Source organism: Tupaia chinensis, unplaced genomic scaffold (assembly GCF_000334495.1).
Source record: "Tupaia chinensis unplaced genomic scaffold, TupChi_1.0 Scaffold148646_1, whole genome shotgun sequence".
In the NCBI taxonomy this organism is placed as follows: domain Eukaryota; kingdom Metazoa; phylum Chordata; class Mammalia; order Scandentia; family Tupaiidae; genus Tupaia; species Tupaia belangeri.
The window spans coordinates 162,274-171,803 of record NW_006208495.1 but is presented as its reverse complement, the minus strand read 5'-3'; the positions used below and the strand labels follow the sequence as shown (position 1 = coordinate 171,803).

At 37.6% G+C, this 9,530-nt stretch overlaps 1 pseudogene; it reads left to right on the top strand.

Annotated features, from left to right (window-relative positions):
• Positions 1-174: 174 nt before the first annotated feature.
• LOC102469893 (methylglutaconyl-CoA hydratase, mitochondrial-like) overlaps positions 175-9,530 on the top strand; it is a 14,293-nt pseudogene continuing 4,937 nt past the window's right edge.

Sequence of the window (9,530 nt, the reverse complement as noted above, 5' to 3'; positions counted from 1 at the left end):
TAAAATTGGACCAGCCAGTAAAAAGATAAATAAATTAAAAAGGAAAAGAAAAGAGGAAGGGAAGAAGAAAAAGGAAGAGGAATTTATTGGTCTTACAAAGCAAGTCAAAATAAGGCTCAAATCCTAGGGCATGCAGTGAGACATCAGCAGCATGGCCAGATGGAAAGGACAGACATGTCCACAGGCTCTGGGGAAACTACACCTTCTTTAAACTGGAAAAGAGCTATGCTTGGTAAGAGTTCAAGTTGGGCAGAGGTAAGAGAGGAAGGTCCAGAGGAGATGGGGAAAGGGACATGATTGGGTAAAAGTCCATTGGCTGAACTTGTTTGGAGCAGTTCCTTGACTTCAGGATAATGATTTCTTCTTTGTGTCAGCAAAGTGTGGCCAGCCCTCAAAGGGGCTGGGGCAAGATTTTATCATGAGAAAGATTGTCTTTGTGAAAGTCAGACAACAGACAAAAAAAAAAAAAAAAAAAAAAAATCAACCCCTTTTCCTTTCTGAGACTTCTTGGTCTTAATTTAGTGTAGCTATGTATATCTTTTCTGGATAAACTTAATCTTCACAGATAAAATAACGACTCTATTTTGCTGTGCGTGAGTACGTTCCAGATTAAAGATGAAAGTTTGGGAGCAGTGTTGGTGGAAGGAATTCAGAGAAAACCTCTTAAGTATTTTATTCACTAAGACAAACTTTTTTTTTTTAAATTTATATAGTATTTGAGCAGACATGTGTGACTCTAATTTTTAAGTTTGAAGAAATTTTAAGAAAAAAGTTTAAGAGAAGCTTGTATTTAAAGTATTTTTAGAATCATAAATGTAAAATAACAGAGCCAAAGAATAGCAAATCAAACTATGTAATAAAGGGAAAAAAAGAATTAGCAAAAACCTGAGAAAGGTTTTGAAAATTGAAATCTGAAAGAACAATTAAAATTAATTTTTGATACATTGGCTATGAGTCTGGCATCTTTATAGAATAGTATTACTGCTAAAACAGTTCCATACTTTCAAGAATCTCAGTGAGTAGTATCTAGGTCTTGAATAAGAATCAGTTCTTGCATGCCAGCTAGGGCTTTCTTAACAATATGCCGTCTCAGTGAAATGGAATGGTGATCCCAAACGACTTGGAACAAAAGCATTGTTTTTTCATTATTTTTAAATGTCTAATACTGAGGGGAACCAGCAGTTAGCGTAATGGTTATGTTGCTGGACTCCCACGTAGTCGACCGCGGTTCACGTCCCGGACCCAGTGGCTTAAAACTCACGCAGGGCGCGTGTGCGTGCGTGCCCAAGATCCCGAGAGGAGAATGGAGGAGAAGGGATTGTGGCGTGACCATCCCCTCTGGGGGATGACTTCTCGCTTTCTGTCTCTATGTCTCTCTCTGCCTGTCTGGCAAGTGCATGCGCCCTATAGTGAAAACCTCTCAAAAAAAGAAAATGTCTAATACTGAGGTAAATTTCAAAATAAGAATACATATGGTGGGGGCCAGCAGGTGGCGTGAAAGTTAAGGTGCTAGATCCCACATGGCCAACAGCATGATTCAAGCCCTGGATCCACTAATCTGAAAACACATGGGCATGTGTGTGTGCATGCATGCCCAAAATTTCAAAATGAGAATAGAGGAGAGGGGAATGTGGCATGGACATCCCTCTGGAGGGTGATTTCTCATTTTCCCTCTCTTTGTCTCTCTCCTGTGAGTGCACAAGACCTACAACAAAACTTAAAAAAAAGAATAGGTATAGTGATGGTCCAGCTCTGTAGCCTAGTGATTAAAGGAGCAGTATCCTACATGGCTGACCATGTGGTTTAAATCCTGGACCCAGCAGCTTAAAAAATACACCAAGTGTGTGTGCATGCATGTCCATATGTGCTCAAAATCCCAATGGGATGGAGGAGCGTGGGTCATGAGGTGACTATGCCTCGTTGGGGAGTGCTTTTCCCCCCTCTTTCTCTGTATCTCTGGTGAGCACATGTGCTTTCTAACAGATTTAAAAAAGAAAAAAAAAAGTATGATGAAGTGTATCAAAGCCATACAGCACTAATGTTATAGTTTTATGTTATTTTATTTGAAATCTTGCCTTGTAATTCAAATCAAAACTATGCGGTGTAATACTAGATTTTTACTTGTATTTTTGAGCTCAAAGTTATAAGAAGATATTACTAAATATGAAAGTTCATGAAATAGTAAGAACTTTATACTCACCGTATAAAACCATGAATGTTGTTTGTTACACGTATTCTAGTTAAATATGTAAGAGTGTCTTTGTATCAGGCAACTGAAGCATATAAAAAAGAAAGACAAATTACTGTTATGAGAGTAATTCTTTTTTATTTTAAGAGAGATTTTTATAAGGCATGTGCACTTGCTAGAGAGACAGAGAGTGAGAAAGTGAGAAATCATCCCCCACTGTGAATGGCCATGCCACAATCCCTTCTCCTTTATTCTCCTCTTGGGATTTTGGGTACACATGCACATATGCCTGGCATGAGTTTTTTATTTTTAAGAATTATTTTATTTCACTTTATTTAGTTATTTTAATTTGACCAGAGAGGGACAGAGAGAGAGAGAGAGAGAGAGAGAGAGAAAGTGAGAAAGCAAGCTGCCAGGTCTGGTACTCAAATCGTGGTCAGCCATGTGGGAGTCCAGTGCACTTAACCACCACGCCACCTGCCAGCCCCACAGCCTGAGGTGTTTTTTTTTCATCTTTTTTTGGGGGGGATTTTTTTGGAGAGGTTTTTGCTATAGGGCGAGTGAGCTCGCCAGAAAGACAGAGAGAGAGAGAAATCACCCCCCAGGGGGATGGCTACGCCACAGTCCTTCCTCCTCCATTCTCCTCTCAGGATCATGGGCACACATACACACGCACCTGGAATAAGTTTAAGCCACTGGGTCTGGGACTCGAACCATGGATGACTACATGGGAGTCCAGCGACATAGCCATTATGCCAACTGCTGGTCCCCAACCTGAGTTTTAAGCCACTGGGTTGGGGACTCAAACCATGGTCAACCATGTGGGAGTCCAGCGACATAACCATTATGCCATCTGCTGTTCCTAAGAGTAATTATCTCTTGACAAAGCTCTGCACATGATAGATTCTTGTAAGTCTAAATTCATTTTATGAACAATTGAAAAGAAAAATGTATATACACATTGCAGAGGAAACTAGTACATTTTATATTAAAACAACACAAGTATTGGGATGTCAGGAAAGTCATAAAATATTGTTTTCTATGTAAAAATGCCTCATGACTTTCCCAACAACCCAATACTTAAATAGTCAGCATCAGTTGTCAAAATACAATGAAAGAAGCCATGTTTCCTTTTACTAATTACTGTGTAATATGGAATTTTACCTGCTCTTGTTAAGCTTTTTTGTAACGATTATGAATTGTGTACTAAGACTATGATCATAAGTAAAACATAAATAATAACATATTTAATACTACTATAATTCACTACAATTTTTTCCTCCATTCTCAATAAAACATGCACAAAAGAGCAAGAGCAAGTGACCAAGAGAGAGAGAGAGATGAACACTCTCCACAGTATTTGGTTATGCCATGATCCCCATCTCCCAGTTTTCCAGCCCATAGCAACCCAGTCTCCTGCATGTGCACCCAGTGCACCTTAGACTGACCAGGATGGGGACCAAACAGCTACTGCTCTGTAGGACCCGACTTTCCCTTAGCAGTGAAATGTCACGACAGCAAGAGCTGACCCTTACACAATTTAATATTTAATTAAAAGTCAACCCCACAGAATTTTAAAGAGGCAAAAATATGAGAGAGAGAGGGAGAGAGGGAGAGAGAGAGAGAGAGAGAGAGAGAGAGAGAGAGAGAGAGAGAGAGAGCTGGTGCACACTAGGCACAAGATCAATTAAAAAACCACTTCTCTCTCTGAGAGCAGAACTTCACATACACTGACGATCTAAATGTGAAGATGGCTTCGCCTTATGGTTTTTCTCATCTTGTGCATGTAGGTGCACTCAAAGCCCAGGAGTCTAAGTTGGTCTTTAAAAAATTCAGAATAACTTCATAAACTGGTTTTAGGATATTAAATGAAATTCTGCCAAATAATTGCTTTGTGACATGGGCCGAGTCACTTTGAAGATTAGAGTGCTGGAGCTGATAGAACACTTAGAGATAATTTAGTCCAATTCTCTTATTTTAAATAAGGAATCTGAGATTCAGAGAGTAATTTGACCAGTCCTACAGCTAATCCTCTTGATAGGAAGAATTGGAATCTAAGTTTCTTAAATGATAATTAAATGTTTATTTCACCAAAGTTCACTCAATCTCTTATGAACTCAGCTATTACACTTTAGAAATGAAATAGTTAAATCTGATTTATCTTCTTAATAGGGTGATTATAACTATCAAAGGAAATATATCAATAGAAATAATCAACTCTGCAGAAATAATAATTAATGTGGTTTATTTCTAAACACAAATATGTATGCCTGACCCAGAGAAAAATAAATATTCCTTTCTCGGGGTGCTCAGATATGGGAGTTTCTTTTCTTTGGTTTTGAGAACTAGAGACACAGTTCAGAATTTTTTCCCATTGGTCTGGCCGTAGGAGACAGGATGTGTGGAAGTGGGGGCTTGTAGGTTATGAGTGGCTTTTACAATTTTTAGGTCGGTGATTGGAAAAGGAAGGTTTACTGAAATCAGCAAAAAATAAAAATGTACTTTAACAGAGATAAGGAGGCTTAATATACATCACAAAGATACAATGCCAGGGATAGGATGTAGGAAGAGTCCTGTTATCAGCAGGTCAAAATGGTCTGTTAATGTTTGTGTGACTCCTCCAGGCCCTATGGAAAGGATTTTGGAAATAGGAAAAAGCAGTCAGACTTCTGTTCTCACATATCTGAAAGAATTTTGACAACTAAATAGTGCTGAATGTGAAATATTATTATATAAAATTTGAAGGGAAATGTTTGTTCATAATTGTACATATAATGTCCTGATGAAATAAGCAAAAAACAATAATATTATGTTATTATGATAAAAGCTATTATAATAATAGGTCTTTGGAATGTGGTAGTGTACTAGAAGTAAATCATGGTGACTTCCATTCTTTGGTGTTTCTAGGCAACTATACCTTATCCACACCTCTGAGCAGAAATTGCCATAGATTTGACTCTGTCATTTCTAATTTAAGATTAGTTCCCTAACCAAAAGGAAGAGCAGGTAATCTATTGTCTACCTTGTCCCTTCAAACTGCAATTGAACCGAATCAATGCAAATTAATCTCCTGGGAATTGAAATAAGAAATGTAAAAAGCATAAGCCAGTTAACATCAGCAATAAATACAAGGGCTAGAAATATTATGAAATATCATAATAAATACAAGGACTAGAAAAAACAAAGAGAAAAAGAAAAACTCAATCTATGCCAATAGACATTTTGGCTTCTGATAATTATATTACCAGATCCATTTCCACTTCCAGTAATCTATATCCTTTTTAAAATTGTATTTTATTTTTTAGGTTTTTGGCATAAGACTCATGCACTCACTGGAGAGAAGAGAGACAGAGAGAGGAAAAGTGAGAGATCACACCCCAGGGGTAATGGTTATGCTGCATTCCCTTCTCTATTCTCCTCTTGAGATTTTGAGCATGCATACACACACTCCTGGCATGATTTTTAAGCCACTGGGTCTGGGACTTGAACCATGGTTGGCCATATGGGAATCCAGCTGCCTTAACCACTGTGCCACCTGCTGGCCACTGTATTATTATATTTAATCATCCTAAATTAACATTTTTCCCCTTTATATGTGAGAAAATGAGTGTGTTCACACTTATGAGAAAGAGACACAGACAGACAGACAAAGCACTTCTCCCCCAGCAGAGCCTGGTCACTCTGCAATCCTTTCTCCAATTCTCCGTTCTTTTAGGATCCTGGGCACATGTATGTTCCAGGTGTGTTACCATGGGCCCAGGATTAGAACTTCAGTCAGTCACAAGGGATCTGGCTTCCTTTGCACAGCTCTTAATCATTGAGCTAAGTGTCCTACTCTTATTTTCTTTTCAAATTTGTATATTTTATTCATAATAGAGAGCATGTGAGTATGCCCCCTGGGGTGTATGGGGGAGACAGACAGACATAAGTGCCCTCATCAGGGTCTTATCACATCACACTACTCTTCTCCTAGTCCTCCATCTTGTCAGGATCTTGGGCATACACAGCATGTACCTGGCACGTTTTCAGCATGACCCAGGGATCTGAACCTACAGACAACCATGTGGCTTCCAGCATTGCAGTTCAATTTGCTACCAATTATGCCACCCAATTGGGGCCATCCCTCATTTCTTTTAAGGTTGACTGAGAGAGATTGAGTCTTACATTCAAAAACTCCTAGGAATAAGTTTTATTCAAATATTAGTATTGCATTCACATATAGGTAAACCACTCAACTTCTCCCACCTTTTTTGGCTACATAAAATTCTGTATGGGAGTATGAGATTTTATAAACACTCCCAAATATGTCTTGACCCATTTTACACGTCATAGAAAGACATTTCACTACAAAATGAGGCCGCTGTTTTTGAGATCATGAAACAGTTAAAAGCTGGCAAGTGCTAACAAAGGAAACATTGAGATTTTTTTCATAACAATTCCATAGATAAGTAATGACCAGTGGCCAATTTTCTATGTGAAAGAAACTGACTATAACCCATGGAAGAAAAGAGGAGACTAAGTGTCAATGAACTGAGATATGCTCTGGGGATTTTTTTTTTTTTAATTAAAATCGAATACATAGCATTCTGATCTTACACACGACTCTCTTAACCCTGGCCTGTATGAATCTATTCGTGAGTTTTGTTGTTCTAACAGAATTATCATTCTAAATCTCCAAGATTGTGAACCAGACTATGGGCCATGGAAATGCAACTGAACCAGCACTTTCTCTTAGTGCTTCTTGAGATAAATCTTGCATTTTCATTAGCCCACAGGAGGAGTTTTTCTGTTTTCCTAAGCAACCATCATACCTAGCCCTTGTAACATATTACATGTTAAAATGATACTTTTGTTTCTTTTGAAAAGAAAAATTTCCAGAATATACTTCAGAGAGAAAGAGAGAAAGAGAGAGAGAAGGTGAGAAAGCACCACCCACGGGGAATATCACACCACAATCTTTTCTTCTCCATTTCTCCCTGCTATCAGAGAAGTTTGGGTACACACACACATATGCCTGGTGTGTTTTCCAAGCCACTGGATCATGTAGTTGGCCATATGGAATTCAGCTGCCTTTAATACCATGCCAACAGCTGACCTCAAAAATTTCTTTTAATAGAGAAAATGTCCTCATCACAAACCAACTGAGTAATCTTATCCAAGTTATAGATCTTCTCTGCACCTCATATTTTTTACATGTACAAATTACTAAACTAAAGCGAATAGTCTCTGCGGTGCCTTCCAGGTTAGCATACTATGTTCTCTGTAATATTATGATTATCATGGTTCCCATCCTTCTAACAATATTTTAGTAATTAGCAATTCTATGTTGTACTGCTTAAGATTAAATGATGAGAGGCTTAAAGACTGAATTGCAGTAAATTTAGCAACACACATACACATACACACACACATACACACACACACACACACACAAGGACACATACACACAAGTACACACTATGGGACTTCAAAAAGTTCATGGAAAAATTGAATTAGAGTAAGAGTTTATTTTGGCACAAACACATTTAAAATCTGTACATAGTTTTAAAAATACTACTCATTTTCCATGAATTTTTTCATGGAAGATCACACAGATATACACATATACATATATACACATACATATATAGATATAGATATTCATGGTATTCTATGAAATCTTTTTTTTTTTTTTGGAGAGGTTTTTGCTATGGGGCATGTGCACTAGCCAGACAGAGAGAGACATAGAGACAGAAAGCGAGAAATCACCCCCCAGGGGGGATGGCCACGCCACAATCCCTTCTCCTCCATTCTCCTCTCGAGATCTCGGGCACGCACGCACACGCGCCTGGCGTGAGTTTTAAGCCACCGGGTCCAGGATGCGAACCGCAGTCGACTACATGGGAATCCACTGACATAGCCATTACGCTAACTGCTGGTCCCAGATATTCTATGAAGTCTTATGGGTGAGAACTCTTTGGTCTTTTCCTAGCAACAAACTACGTTTAATATCACTATCAGTTGAGCATATGCTTCTCTGCAGTCCTGTGTTCCTCTTGGACAGTGACATTTTTCCAAATCAATCACCAACTCCATTGATTGTCTTTCTCATCCTTGTATTTCCTCCAGGCCTCTTCTTCCTTCTCTGTTTATGAATTTCCTCCATCTTTTCTTTTTTGGTTTTTTAGTCAATTAATTTTTCATAATACATTCTACATTTGAAAATAGATGATTTATGAGAGTAAATCAGTCTCATTTGGACTTAGAATCTATGTTTATTCTGAGGGTCAGAAGCTTCTAGTGATTAACAGACAGCAAATATTTAGATCAAATTTTCTCAAAATGTTTTGTTTGATTCCTAAGAGTTTTAATTATATTTTATTTTATTTATAAAATATATTCTCTGAATAATGACTAAGTTATCAGGAGTATTCCTATGGCAACTCTATTACCTAGGGTAATTTATTTTAATTAACTTGAAATCCATTATTTGGGTATTGTTCACTATATAACCACAAACAAATATATTCAAATGGTATTTGAACTGTAGATACTATTTTTACATTCCCATTAATCTAACATGCTCTAATATTTTCTCAAACTTTAAGACACAGGTTCTCATCTACTCACTTGACTCATTATCTACTTCATTGGCATCTTTACAATAAATAAGCATGCATTTACTGAGATGTACTGTATGTTCAGCCTTATGATTAGTACACACACACACACACACACACACACACACACACACACAACCTTGTTTTGTTCTAGCACATCAATTTAGAATATACAAGTCTTGAGGTAGTTTTCAAGTTCAAAGAAGTTGTTATGTATACCAGTGTAATAGGGGTAGGTTTCGTAGAGTTGGTGAAAAATTTCTTCCACTGTATCCATTTCAGTTTTGCTCATTTCCTACTGTCATCAAGAACTACTGAATAGATTATCCTTCAAAGGCCACTTTCAAGTTTACTTATACCAAGGTACTATTTTTCAATTACTCAATGTTGAACTGTCTTGTCACCTCAACAATATATATTTATAAAAATATACTGAAAGCTGAAAAAGCACACCAAGATATAAGTTCTAACTAATTCAGTCTCCCCACAGAAATAGTCAGTTCATTAACTCATTCAACAGATATTCTTAGTGTCTGTTACATGCAAGGCACTTTTGGAGATAAGACATGGATCTTAGAACCTGTTCTCTGTTCTTTTATTTCAGAGAGTATGGAAAGCCTATATTCTCAAAATATATGTTTTAGTTCTCATTTGGAAAATGTTCAACTATTTTTTTCTTTTTTTTGGGAGAGGTTTTCGCTATAGGGCGCGTGCGCTCACCAGACAGACAGAGAGAGAAACAT